A 13,434-nucleotide genomic window follows, 5' to 3' on the forward strand; every position below is an offset into this window, starting at 1 on the left:
GACCAACTATTGCTTCCATGAGGTATCCGCACATTCAATAATAATTTAATTTAGCTCCATGATAAATCAGTGCAGTGCTCAGCATTAGACAGTTTATAATATTTATTTAACATTGGCGTTACTACTAACTTATTTTTTCAAACACTAATGTTATCGTAGACCGGTCTTCACCATCAGAGACTTGTGTTATAAAAATTATCCATAATTGTATGTGGAACCAAATTGACTATTATCTAACAGATACCTCCATTTCCAAACTGGACTCAAGGGTAGACGTAACATAGTAAACAAAGTCCGGGACACACAATTAGTATGATACGTTACATTTAGTATGGTATTTATTAATTTGTGGATGTCCATCATCCATTTCTATGATATGTTACGAATTATAATTCGTATAACTTGTTACAAATTAGAATTCTCACAATATGTTACGACTTTGCAATGCGTATGATATGTTACGAATTCCAATTTGTTGTGGCTAATGTTAGCTAGGTGTCTAATGTTAGCTAGGCTAGGGGTTAAGGTTAACGGTTTAGGGGAAGGGTTAGCTAACATGCTAAGTAGTTTCAAAGTAGTTAAAACATTTTATTTTTTATTAAACCTTTATTTAACTAGGCACATCAGTTAAGAACAAATTCTTATTTACAATGACGTCCTAGGAACAGTGGGTTTACTTCCTTGTTCAGGCAGAATGACAGATTTTTACCTTGTCAGCTCGGGGATTCAATCTAGCAACCTTTCGGTTACTGACCCAACATTCTAACCAATAGGCTACCTGCCACCCCAAATGTAGTAAGTAGTTGCAAAGTTGCTAATTAGCTAAAATGCTAAAGTTGTCGGTTTTGAGATTCGAACACGCAACCTTTGGGTTTTAGACCTTTGCGTTAGCTAACATGCTAAGTAGTTGCAAAGTAGCTAAAAACTTAAACTAAATGCATGCTATTCAACCGATCACTGCCCACACCTGCTCTCCCGTCCAGCATCAATACTCTGGACGGCTCTGACTTAGAATACGTGGGCAACTACAAATACCTAGGTGTCTGGTTAGACTGTAAACTCTCCCTCCAGACTCACATTAAGCATCTCCAATCCAAAATTACATCTAGAATTTGCTTCCTATATCGCAACAAAGCATCCTTCACTCATGCTGCCAAACATACCCTTGTAAAACTGACTATAAGATCAGCGTCAACTCACCATCAGTACGACCAAGAATATGATTTTCGCGAAGCGGATCCTGTGTTCTGCCTTTCAGAGGACAACAGAATGGATCCCAGCCGGCGACCCAAAAACGACTCCGTAAAAGAGGGAAACGAGGCGGTCTTCTGGTCAGACTCCGGAGAATCGTGCACCACTCCCTAGCATTCTTCTCGCCAATGTCCAGTCTCTTGACAACAAGGTTAATGAAATCCGAGCAAGGGTAGCATTCCAGAGGGACATCAGAGACTGAACGTTCTTTGCTTCACGGAATGGCTCACTGAGAGATCTATCGGAGTGCAGCCAGCGGGTTTCTCCACGCATCGTGCCGACAGAAACAAACATCTTTCTGGTAAGAAGAGGGGCAGGGGAGAATGGCTGCTTGAAAGACGCTTTTTTGGCTCCACCAAACTTCAGAAAGATTGTGAAAATTAAAATAAATAAAAAAGTTTAGTCATTATTATTTTTATTTGTTCAAGATATAAGACCTTTCCTGTGACTGGAATGATAATTGATCATTTATTTCAGCATGTCCAGCAAAGGTGACAAAAAAAATGAAAAGGAAAAAGTTAGCCATTCTATTGCTAATCAACAAGAGAGAAACGTGCTTATAGACAACTGCCATAACTACACTTGGCCTATGGATAATATCATGCTTTCGAATGCTGAAGATGGATTTCCCCTCTTTACCGGTTAGCAAACCTCCACCCTCCAAAAAACCCAACATGAACTCTGACATCGTGGAGGTGTGACCATTGAGAAAATGGAGAACACCATGGTTATCGAAGGCTTGAAAAGACTGTGGAGTTTGCATGTGGTGAAATTAATGATGTGCGAGAGTGGCAAAAGTTGAAAAAAATGTGGAAAGGGTGGAAAAGAATAACAATGAATGACGTCTCACTGATCTGGAACCATACACAAGAAAATGGAACCTGAGACGGCTTGCTAGAGGTGGAGAATGAAGATGGAACCTGAGACTCTACGGCTTGCCAGAGGTGGAGAATGAAGATGGAACCTGAGACTCTACGGCTTGCCAGAGGTGGAGAATGAAGATGGAACCTGAGACTCTACGGCTTGCCAGAGGTGGAGAATGAAGATGGATCCTGAGACTTGCCAGAGGTGGAGAATGAAGATGGAACCTGAGACTCTACGGCTTGCCAGAGGTGGAGAATGAAGATGGAACCTGAGACTCTACGGCTTGCCAGAGGTGGAGAATGAAGATGGAACCTGAGACTCTACGGCTTGCCAGAGGTGGAGAATGAAGATGGATCCTGAGACTCTACGGCTTGCCAGAGGTGGAGAATGAAGATGGAACCTGAGACTCTACGGCTTGCCAGAGGTGGAGAATGAAGATGGAACCTGAGACTCTACGGCTTGCTAGAGGTGGAGAATGAAGATGGAACCTGAGACTCTACGGCTTGCCAGAGGTGGAGAATGAAGATGGAACCTGAGACTCTACGGCTTGCCAGAGGTGGAGAATGAAGATGGAACCTGAGACTCTACGGCTTGCCAGAGGTGGAGAATGAAGATGGAACCTGAGACTCTACGGCTTGCTAGAGGTGGAGAATGAAGATGGAACCTGAGACTCTACGGCTTGCCAGAGGTGGAGAATGAAGATGGAACCTGAGACTCTACGGCTTGCCAGAGGTGGAGAATGAAGATGGAACCTGAGACTCTACGGCTTGCCAGAGGTGGAGAATGAAGATGGAACCTGAGACTCTACGGCTTGCCAGAGGTGGAGAATGAAGATGGAACCTGAGACTCTACGGCTTGCCAGAGGTGGAGAATGAAGATGGAACCTGAGACTCTACGGCTTGCCAGAGGTGGAGAATGAAGATGGAACCTGAGACTCTACGGCTTGCCAGAGGTGGAGAATGAAGATGGAGGTGCCAGAGGTGGAGAATGAAGATGGAACCTGAGACTCTACGGCTTGCCAGAGGTGGAGAATGAAGATGGAACCTGAGACTCTACGGCTTGCCAGAGGTGGAGAATGAAGATGTGCGAGGAGAGGCTATCCACATCTGCCAAGAAGTTTTGCCTGCAGAGAAGAACAAAGTTGGTGATACCATCGACGTTGTACATCGCCTCGGCAAGAAGCAACAGCAAAACGATTCAAGACCCAGGGGTATCATCATCCTATTCACTACCAGATTCTACAGCGATGCTGTCTGGAAAGCTGCTAGGAAGAACGCCTTCCTTCAGAGCCATGGTATGCGTTTCGCCGAGCATCTCAGCCCGGAAGACATAGAAAGAAGGAACAAGTTGTGGCCAACGATCAAGATAGTACGAAGTGAGGAGAAGGCTGCTTACTTCGTCGGAGGACGAGGCTTCATCAACGGTTCAGAAATCCATATTCCAGGTTGATGGTTTCAGCCATGGTATTCTCATTTTCCTTATGTGGTTTACCTAACAAGCACCAGGTGACTATTTTACAGGAATACTCAGGTATTTCAATTCATTAGTTTGTTCTTGTATGACCAGAAGTCCTATTTTGTTTACAAACTTACGAAGAAGATTGAAAGCTGAATTTATGTTTTATGTATACAGTAACTAAGATACTGTTTTAAATGGCATACAGGTCTGCTCTGACTTTACACGGTTATTGTTCTATTTAGTTATTAATACTTATTTCCAAAAAAGGTCTTAGGAACTTTTATATGTAAAACATTTTGTTATTCAATTATTTTATGATCAGTTTTCATATGTACTTAAAATAGTAGGTACCCTTTTATTTAAATTATTATTTGTTGTTTTATTTCTCAGAATAGTTCCTGATTACACTAAAGAGGGTTTTTAGTCTCTCTTACTACAAGAACCCTTGGTTTGGTCTTGAACATAATTTCCAGTTGAGTTGAATTTCAAAGGTTATGGAATAAGCTATTTTCACTTTAAATTTACTTAAATGGTGCAGATCTCGGTTCCTTATCGTTTACGTTCACTGCTCCTACGTCTTTGACTCATCCTACTACAATTTATACTTTTATATAATCTTTGTTGTTTTGTCTTTGTCTATATTATCTCTTAATGCTAGGGGGTTTGCGAAACAGTGTGAAGCGCAAGGCCTTATTTTTATTTGCTAAACAATTTCGAACAGATTTTTGCTTTTTTCAAGAGTCTCACTCAATTTTGGCTGATGCCAACTTCTGGAGGTCACAGTGGGGCAACGATATTTGGCTTTCTCATGGATCTGAACGCTCTGCTGGTGTCACTACAATGAAAAATACCTTTGGTGGTAATATTCTACACTCGGAATGTGACCCCTTTGGTCACTTTATTTGTCTTGTGATCAGTTACAATGACATTACACTCATTACTGTAAACTTCTACGGGTACAACACCAAACATGAGAATGATGAGTTGCTTGAATCTATAGAGAAACATATACTTCTTTGGTTATCTAAATTTCCCAATTCGTTATTATTGATAGGAGGGGACTTTAACATTACAATAGATAATTCAACTGATAGATGGCCCCCAGGTAGGCCAACCAATCAGAATTTGGGTTTAATACTTTTTATGGAAAAGTTTGATCTTACTGATATATGGAGAGAGAGGTTTCCGGCCGAAAGATCATTCACTTGGAGTAACAAAACAGGCTCCAGACAATCCAGAATAGATTTTTGGCTTATATCCAAATGTATTGATAGTGAGTGTGTTACTACAAATATTTGTACTACTCCCCTCACAGACCATAAGGCTATTTACATTGATATCAAAATATTTACCCTGATACGAACCTTGGTAGAGCATCCTACTGGAAGCTAAATAGCTCATTATTAAATAATGATATAGTTACATTTGAGGTTAAAGATCTGCTCTCACACTTTTGGGAAAGGGCTTGTGAAGAAAAATCTTATTGCAAGAACTGGGAGCTCTTTAAATTTGAGGTGTCCAAATATCTTAGAAAATATGGTAGTAATCTTGCTAAGACCAGAAGAGCTGAGGAGGAAAAGGTGATCATTAAGATAACTTCCCTTTCTCAGAGGTCCCCAGCTGACCTCTTGGGGAGGAGAAGATGGAACTAATTGAGTTACAAAATAAACTGGATAATATATATAAATTAAAAGCAGAAGGAGCCTTTATTAGATCTAGGAAAAAATGGATTGAGGAGGGAGAACAGAATTCATCCTATTTCTTTAGACTTGAGAAATTTCACTCTAAAAATAACACTATCCATAAGTTAAACATTGATGGTGTTATTACAGATGACCAAAAATTAATCGCTAAATACTGCAGCAATTTTTACAGAAAATTGTATAGCTCTACGTACTGTCAGGAATCCACAGATATGTTTTTAACTCACTGAATAATGTTCACTCTATCAGTGATATAGAATCTAAACAGTGTGATGAACCCATCAAAGTTGAAGAGATTATAGAGTCTATCAAACATCTAAAGAACAATAAATCACCAGGTGTTGATGGAATTACATCAGAATTTTACAAATTATTTTCTGAACAAGTAGCTCCCTTCCTATTTGAAGTCTTTTTAGAGAGTATTAAAAACAATGTTCTCCCTCCTACAATGAGTCAGGGGTTAATAACACTGATACCTAAACCTAAAAAAGAAGTGCTGCTCATCGATAACTGGCGTCCAATTTGTCTTCTTAATAATGACTATAAGATATTAGCCTCACTACTTGCAAAAATAATTAAAGAAGTCCTGGATGCAATCATTGATGAAACACAGTCTGGCTTCATGAGGAACAGACATATTTCTAACAATGTCAGACTAGTATTAGACGTACTTGACTACTCAGACCTAATAACTGAGGATAGCTTCATATTATTTTTAGATTTTTATAAAGCATTTGACACAGTAGAGCATCAGTTTCTCTTTCACTCCCTTGAGAGACTTGGCTTTGTGGATTTTTTCTGTAAGGCTATTAAGACTCTCTATGCAAATGGTAACAGCTCTATCAAATTGAAATATGGCACCTCACCTAGATTTGAGTTAAAGAGAGGAATTAGGCAAGGTTGTCCTATCTCTCCGTACCTGTTTTTATTAATCACCCAACTTCTTGCAAATTCTTTAAATAATAGTCCTGTACAAGGTATTTGCATAGCTGGTAAAGAAATTATTATAAGCCAGCTGGCTGACGATACTACACTTTTTCTGAAAGACGCTAACCAAATTCCCATATCGATCAATGTGATACAATCCTTTTCCAAAGCGTCTGGTCTATATCTTAACATTAAGAAATGTGAACTCATGGCTGTCAAAGATTGTGTGACACCTTCATATTATGGTATTCCAGTAAAAAAAGAACTTACATATTTAGGCATAACCATTACAAAGGATCAGAAGTCTAGAGGCTTACTCAATTTTAACCCTCTTATTAAAAAAACCCAGAATAAACTAAATCAATGGCTACAGAGGGACTTATCTTTAAAAGGTAGAGTCCTAATAACCAAGGCTGAAGGTATCTCTAGACTAACATATGGTGCTCTATCTTTATATCTTGACCGTAAAATAAGCAAGGAGATAGACCAGATGCTTTTCAACTTTCTTTGGAGAAACCGTACCCATTACATTAGGAAAACTGTTCTAATGAACACTTATGAGAATGGTGGTCTGAATTTTCTGGATTTTACTACTTCAAATAATACTTTTAAGATCAATTGGATAAAACCATTCCTAAGAAGACCCACTTCTATCTGGAATTTTATTCCTCATCATGTCTTCTCTACTTTTGGTGGCCTTAACTTCATGTTGTTTTGCAATTATAATATTGACAAAGTTCCAGTGAAACTTTCTGCTTTTCATCGGCAGGTTTTCTTGTCATGGTCCTTAATTTATAAACACAATCTTTCTCCACACAGATATTATATATGGAATAATCGGGATATATTGTATAAAAATACCTCTCTGTTTTTAGAATATTGGTTCAGAAATAATATCCTATTGGTGAGCCAACTGGTAAATGCAGAGGGTCTTTTACTCAGTTATAAAGAATTCTTATCACTTTACAAGGTCCCTGTAACACCTAAAGATTTTGCAATTGTTTTAGATGCCATTCCCTCAGGTGTTGCTATGTTATTCAGGAACATGTCAAGACCTGATCCTCAGAGCCTACCTTCTATTGACCCTGTTGACTCATCAGTAGGAAAGATTTGTTTCTCTTTTGGTCCATTCAACAACAGAGCGATACGATCCTTGTTCAGCAGGATGTTGTATCTATACCTTATGTCATGCCTTATTGGAATGGATTTATTGATAATATCTGTTGGAAAAAAGTTTGGAAGTTGCCACACACATACCTACTTGTTAACAAAATTAAGGAAGTTTCCTTTAAAATTATTCATAAATATTATCCTGCCAACCACTATATGAAGAAGTTTAAGGAAAACATCAACTCAAATTGCTCCTTTTGTAATGACCACCCAGATGTGCATCTTTTTTGGCATTGTATGCATGTAAGAAAACTGTGGCAAGACATCAGTAGGTTTATAATTGAACACATTTATGAAGATTGTACACTATTGTGGAGAGATGTACTGTTTGGATTCTTTACATACAATAGAAATAAGCGGAATCATTTTTATGTAATTAATTTCATTATTCTTTTGGCCAAATTTCATATACACAAATGTAAATTTACAAACAGAAAACCACATTTTCGTACCCTACAAAAAGAAATTGAACTGTATTTTAAGACGGTTAAATGCTCTACTAACAAAAAAGCTGTTAGAATTGTAAGTATATGCATGTCCCTTAAGGTCCTTGTGTAATTGTAATGTGATATTGTACCCCCTAGCTCGATTGTCTATTGTTTGTAATCTATGTATGCTTGTGTTCCCTCATGTGCTTTATGTATTGATTTGATATAAAAAAAAATATTTAGAAAATAAAAAAAAGAAGAGGGGCGGGGGCGTATGCCTTATGGCTAACGAGACGTGGTGTGATCACAGAAACATACAGAAACTCAAATCCTTCTGTTCACCTGATTTAGAATTACTCACAATCAAATTTTGACCGCATTATCTACCAAGAGAATTCTCTTCGATTATAATCACAGCCGTATATATTCCCCCCCAAGCAGACACATCGATGGCCCTGAACGAACTTTATTTGACTCTTTGCAAACTGGAATCCATACATCCTGAGGCTGCATTCATTGTAGCTGGGGATTTTAACAAGGCTAATCTGAAAACAAGACTCCCTAAATTGTATCAGCATATCGATTGCGCAATCAGGGCGGGAAAAACCTTGGATCATTGTTATTCTAACTTCCGCGACGCATATAAGGCCCTGCCCCGCCCTCCTTTCGGAAAAGCTGACCACGACTCCATTTTGCTGATCCCTGCCTACAGACAGAAACTAAAACAAGAAGCTCCCACGCTGAGGTCTGTCCAACGCTGGTCCAACCAAGCTGATTCCACACTCCAAGACTGCTTCCATCACGTGGACTGGGATATGTTTCGTATTGCGTCAGATAACAACATTGACGAATACGCTGATTCGGTGTGCGAGTTCATTAGAACGTGCGTTGAAGATGTCGTTCCCATAGCAACGATTAAAACATTCCCTAACCAGAAACCGTGGATTGATGGCAGCATTCGCGTGAAACTGAAAGCGCGAACCACTGCTTTTAATCAGGGCAAGGTGACTGGTAACATGACCGAATACAAACAGTGCAGCTATTCCCTCCGCAAGGCTATCAAATAAGCTAAGCATCAGTATAGAGACAAAGTAGAATCTCAATTCAACGGCTCAGACACAAGAGGTATGTGGCAGGGTCTACAGTCAATCACGGACTACAAGAAGAAAACCAGCCCAGTCACGGACCAGGATGTCTTGCTCCCAGGCAGACTAAATAACTTTTTTTGCCAGCTTTGAGGACAATACAGTGCCACTGACACGGCCTGCAACGAAAACATGCGGACTCTCCTTCACTGCAGCCGAGGTGAGTAAAACATTTAAACGTGTTAACCCTCGCAAGGCTGCAGGCCCAGACGGCATCCCCAGCCGCGCCCTCAGAGCATGCGCAGACCAGCTGGCCGGTGTGTTTACGGACATATTCAATCAATCCCTATACCAGTCTGCTGTTCCCACATGCTTCAAGAGGGCCACCATTGTTCCTGTTCCCAAGAAAGCTAAGGTAACTGAGCTAAACGACTACAGCCCCGTAGCACTCACTTCCGTCATCATGAAGTGCTTTGAGAGACTAGTCAAGGACCATATCACCTCCACCCTACCTGACACCCTAGACCCACTCCAATTTGCTTACCGCCCAAATAGGTCCACACACGATGCAATCTCAACCACACTGCACACTGCCCTAACCCATCTGGACAAGAGGAATACCTATGTGAGAATGCTGTTCATCGACTACAGCTCGGCATTCAACACCATAGTACCCTCCAAGCTCGTCATCAAGCTCGAGACCCTGGGTCTCGACCCCGCCCTGTGCAACTGGGTACTGGACTTCCTGACGGGCTGCCCCCAGGTGGTGAGGGTAGGCAACAACATCTCCACCCCGCTGATCCTCAACACTGGGGCCCCACAAGGGTGCGTTCTGAGCCCTCTCCTGTACTCGCTGTTCACCCACGACTGCGTGGCCACGCACGCCTCCAACTCAATCATCAAGTTTGCGGACGACACAACAGTGGTAGGCTTGATTACCAACAACGACGAGACGGCCTACAGGGAGGAGGTGAGGGCCCTCGGAGTGTGGTGTCAGGAAAATAACCTCACACTCAACGTAAACAAAACTAAGGAGATAATTGTGGACTTCAGGAAACAGCAGAGGGAACACCCCCTTTCCACATCGATGGAACAGTAGTGGAGAGGGTAGCAAGTTTTAAGTTCCTCGGCATACACATCACAGACAAACTGAATTGGTCCACTCACACAGACAGCATCGTGAAGAAGGCGCAGCAGCGCCTCTTCAACCTCAGGAGGCTGAAGAAATTCGGCTTGTCACCAAAAGCACTCACAAACTTCTACAGATGCACAATCGAGAGCATCCTGGCGGCGGGCTGTATCACCGCCTGGTACGGCAACTGCTCCGCCCACAACCGTAAGGCTCTCCAGAGGGTAGTGAGGTCTGCTCAACGCATCACCGGGGGCAAACTACCTGCCCTCCAGGACACCTACACCACCCGATGTTACAGGAAGGCCATAAATATCATCAAGGACAACAACCACCCGAGCCACTGCCTGTTCACCCCGCTATCATCCAGAAGGCGAGGTCAGTACAGGTGCATCAAAGCTGGGACCGAGAGACTGAAAAACAGCCATCAGACAGTTAAACAGCCACCACTAACATTGAGTGGCTGCTGCCAACACACTGACTCAACTCCAGCCACTTTAATAATGGGAATTGATGGGAAATTATGTAAAATATATCACTAGCCACTTTAAACAATGCTACCTAATATAATGTTTACATACCCTACATTATTCATCTCATATGTATACGTATATACCAGTGGTCACCAAACTACGGCCCGCGGGCCGGATACGGCCCGTCAGCACATTTGGCCCGGGCCTCTGAACAATACCAGAGACGCTATCGAATTTTTTTCCTATTTGGCCTCCAGAAAAAAAATCCTAGGCCCGGCCCTGTCAAAGAGAGAACAGAATAATGGCGAAAAGGTTAGGTAAGAGAAAAATTGATTCAGAATGCATTCGGGCCAGCTTTCGGGTTGCTAAACTGATAGCAAGAAGCGGTAAGCCTTTCACTGACGGAGAGTTTGTTAAGAAATGTATGGATGCTGTCGCGGAGGAGGTGTGTCCCGAGAAGAAAGATGCATTTAATGCCGTAAGTCTGTCGGCGAGTACAATCACCAGACGCGTTGAAGATATCGGGAGTAATGTATATGCCCAGCTGCAGCAGAAGACGAAAGAATTTGACTTTTTTTCATTAGCACTGGATGAGAGCACGGACGTGCAAGACACAGCGCAACTGCTCATTTTTATTCGTGGAGTTAGCGCAAACTTTGAGATATGCGAGGAGCTGGCAGCCCTCCAAAGTCTCAAAGGGACTACAACGGGAGAGGATATTTTTGACAAAGTGTGCCAAACCATGGAGAAGTTGGACCTGGACTGGTCAAAGCTAGCTAGCATCACGACTAGCATGGTGGGCGAAACTCGCGGTCTAATAGGACGCATGAAACGGGAGTTGGAAAAAAGGGGTCTCACCGCCCCGCTACGAGTCCACTGCCTAATTCACCAGCAAGCACTGTGCTGCAAAGTGTTGAAGTGGGATTCTGTAATGAAGGTTGTGGTGTCGTGCATAAACTTCATCAGAGCAAAGGGACTTAAACACAGGCAGTTCCAAGAATTCCTGTCTGAACTGGAGTCTACGCACGGAGATGTGCTGTACTACACAGAGGTATGATGGCTGAGCCGGGGCAGAGTTTTGAGGCGTTTTTACGAGCTGCTACCCGAAATTAACGCATTTCTTCATTTAAAAGACAAAACGGTCCCAGAGCTGATCGACCCAGAATGGAAATATCACCTCGCATTTTTAACAGACGTGACAGAAATACTTAACAGCCTTAACTTGCAGCTACAAGGCGAGGGGAAACTCATTTGCGACATGTATTCACACATAAAAGCATTTGAGGTGAAATTAGCGCTGCTTTTGGAACAAGTGAAAAAGCGCAACTTCGTCCATCTTCCTGCTACCCAAAACCTGTCGACAGAGAACCCAGCGGTCCCGTTCCCAGCTGAAAAGTGCGTGGAAGCACTGGAAATGCTGAAGGCAGAGTTCGGTGTGCGATTCAGTGAACTACATGTTCATGCAAAATAAATCCGTCTTTTTCAGAACCCCTTTGTTGCCGACATTGATGAAGCCCAGCCTTCATATCAGTTTGAGTTGGCTGAGTTACAGAACTGTGATGTTCTGAAAGACGCATTCAAGCCCAACAGTCTCATTGACTTCTATGCCGCCCTCCCAAACGACACATATCCAAACATCAAAAAACACGCAATGAAAATGTCCACAGTTTTTGGCAGCACGTATATCTGCAAGAAAACCTTTTCTCGCATGAAACTGCTGAAAACCCCGATGAGATCAAGATTGACAGATGAACATTTGCATCAGTGCTTGAGACTGGCTGTAACTAGAATGGAACCTGATATTCAACTTCTCACCAGCCAGATGCAGGCCCACAGTTCACACTGATGAACATACATAGGTAAGCTCACTTTTCTGACTTGAATGAGTCATTCTGAGCATAAACAAATATAATCATAATAAAATCTACTGGGATAAAATCCATCTTTACAACTATACTGGTAGTGAAATGTATTGTGCTGTGTAGGTGCTGTATCACTTAGTTCAGTTTCTCAACCTGCTTCTTTTGTGGTTTTCACAGGGAAGTTGATGAGAGAGAGCTGCAAACAGCGGTGTCTACAAGTCTACTGGAACCTACAAAAGGATTATAAGGAAGGAACACAAGAACTTTAAGAGACTGCTCATATGTGTCAGAGAGATTCTGCTCTGACAACTGAGCTGAACTTTTATCTGTTAAGATTGTGCATGGCACGACAGAAAGTTAATGTTCCATGGCTTTTTTTTCTATGAAGAACCCAGAGAGAGTTATTTAGTTATTATTTATTTCCTGTTTTTTCTGTGAAGAACTCAGAGAGGGTTATTTAGTTATTATTTATTTCATTAATAGTGTTATTATTTGTTTCCTGACTTTTTTTCTGTAAAGAACCTGGAAAGGGTTATTTGGTTATGTGTGGCTTTCTGGAAAACAATACATTTTTTAAGCTCCCCTACGATCGTCACACTTTTTCTGTTACAAACTGACACCGGCCCCCCATCAGAGAAGGGAAAAGTTATGTGGCCCTCACAGGAAAAAGTTTGGGGACCCCTGGTATATACTGTACTCTATATCATCTACTGCATCCTTATGTAATACATGTATCACTAGCCACTTTAACTATGCCACTTTGTTTACATACTCATCTCATATGTATATACTGTACTCGATACCATCTACTGTATCTTGCCTATGCTGCTCTGTACCATCACTCATTCATATATCTTTATGTACATATTCTTTATCCTCTTACACTGTATATAAGACAGTAGTTTTGGAATTGTTAGTTAGATTACTTGTTGGTTATTACTGCATTGTCGGAACTAGAAGCACAAGCATTTCGCTACACTCGCATTAACATCTGCTAACCATGTGTATGTGACAAATAAAATTTGATTTGATTTGATGTATCCTACCGATCCTTAACTTTGGCGATGTCATTTACAAAATAGCC

This window comes from Oncorhynchus nerka, linkage group LG26 (genome assembly GCF_034236695.1).
Source record: "Oncorhynchus nerka isolate Pitt River linkage group LG26, Oner_Uvic_2.0, whole genome shotgun sequence".
Classification (NCBI taxonomy): domain Eukaryota; kingdom Metazoa; phylum Chordata; class Actinopteri; order Salmoniformes; family Salmonidae; genus Oncorhynchus; species Oncorhynchus nerka.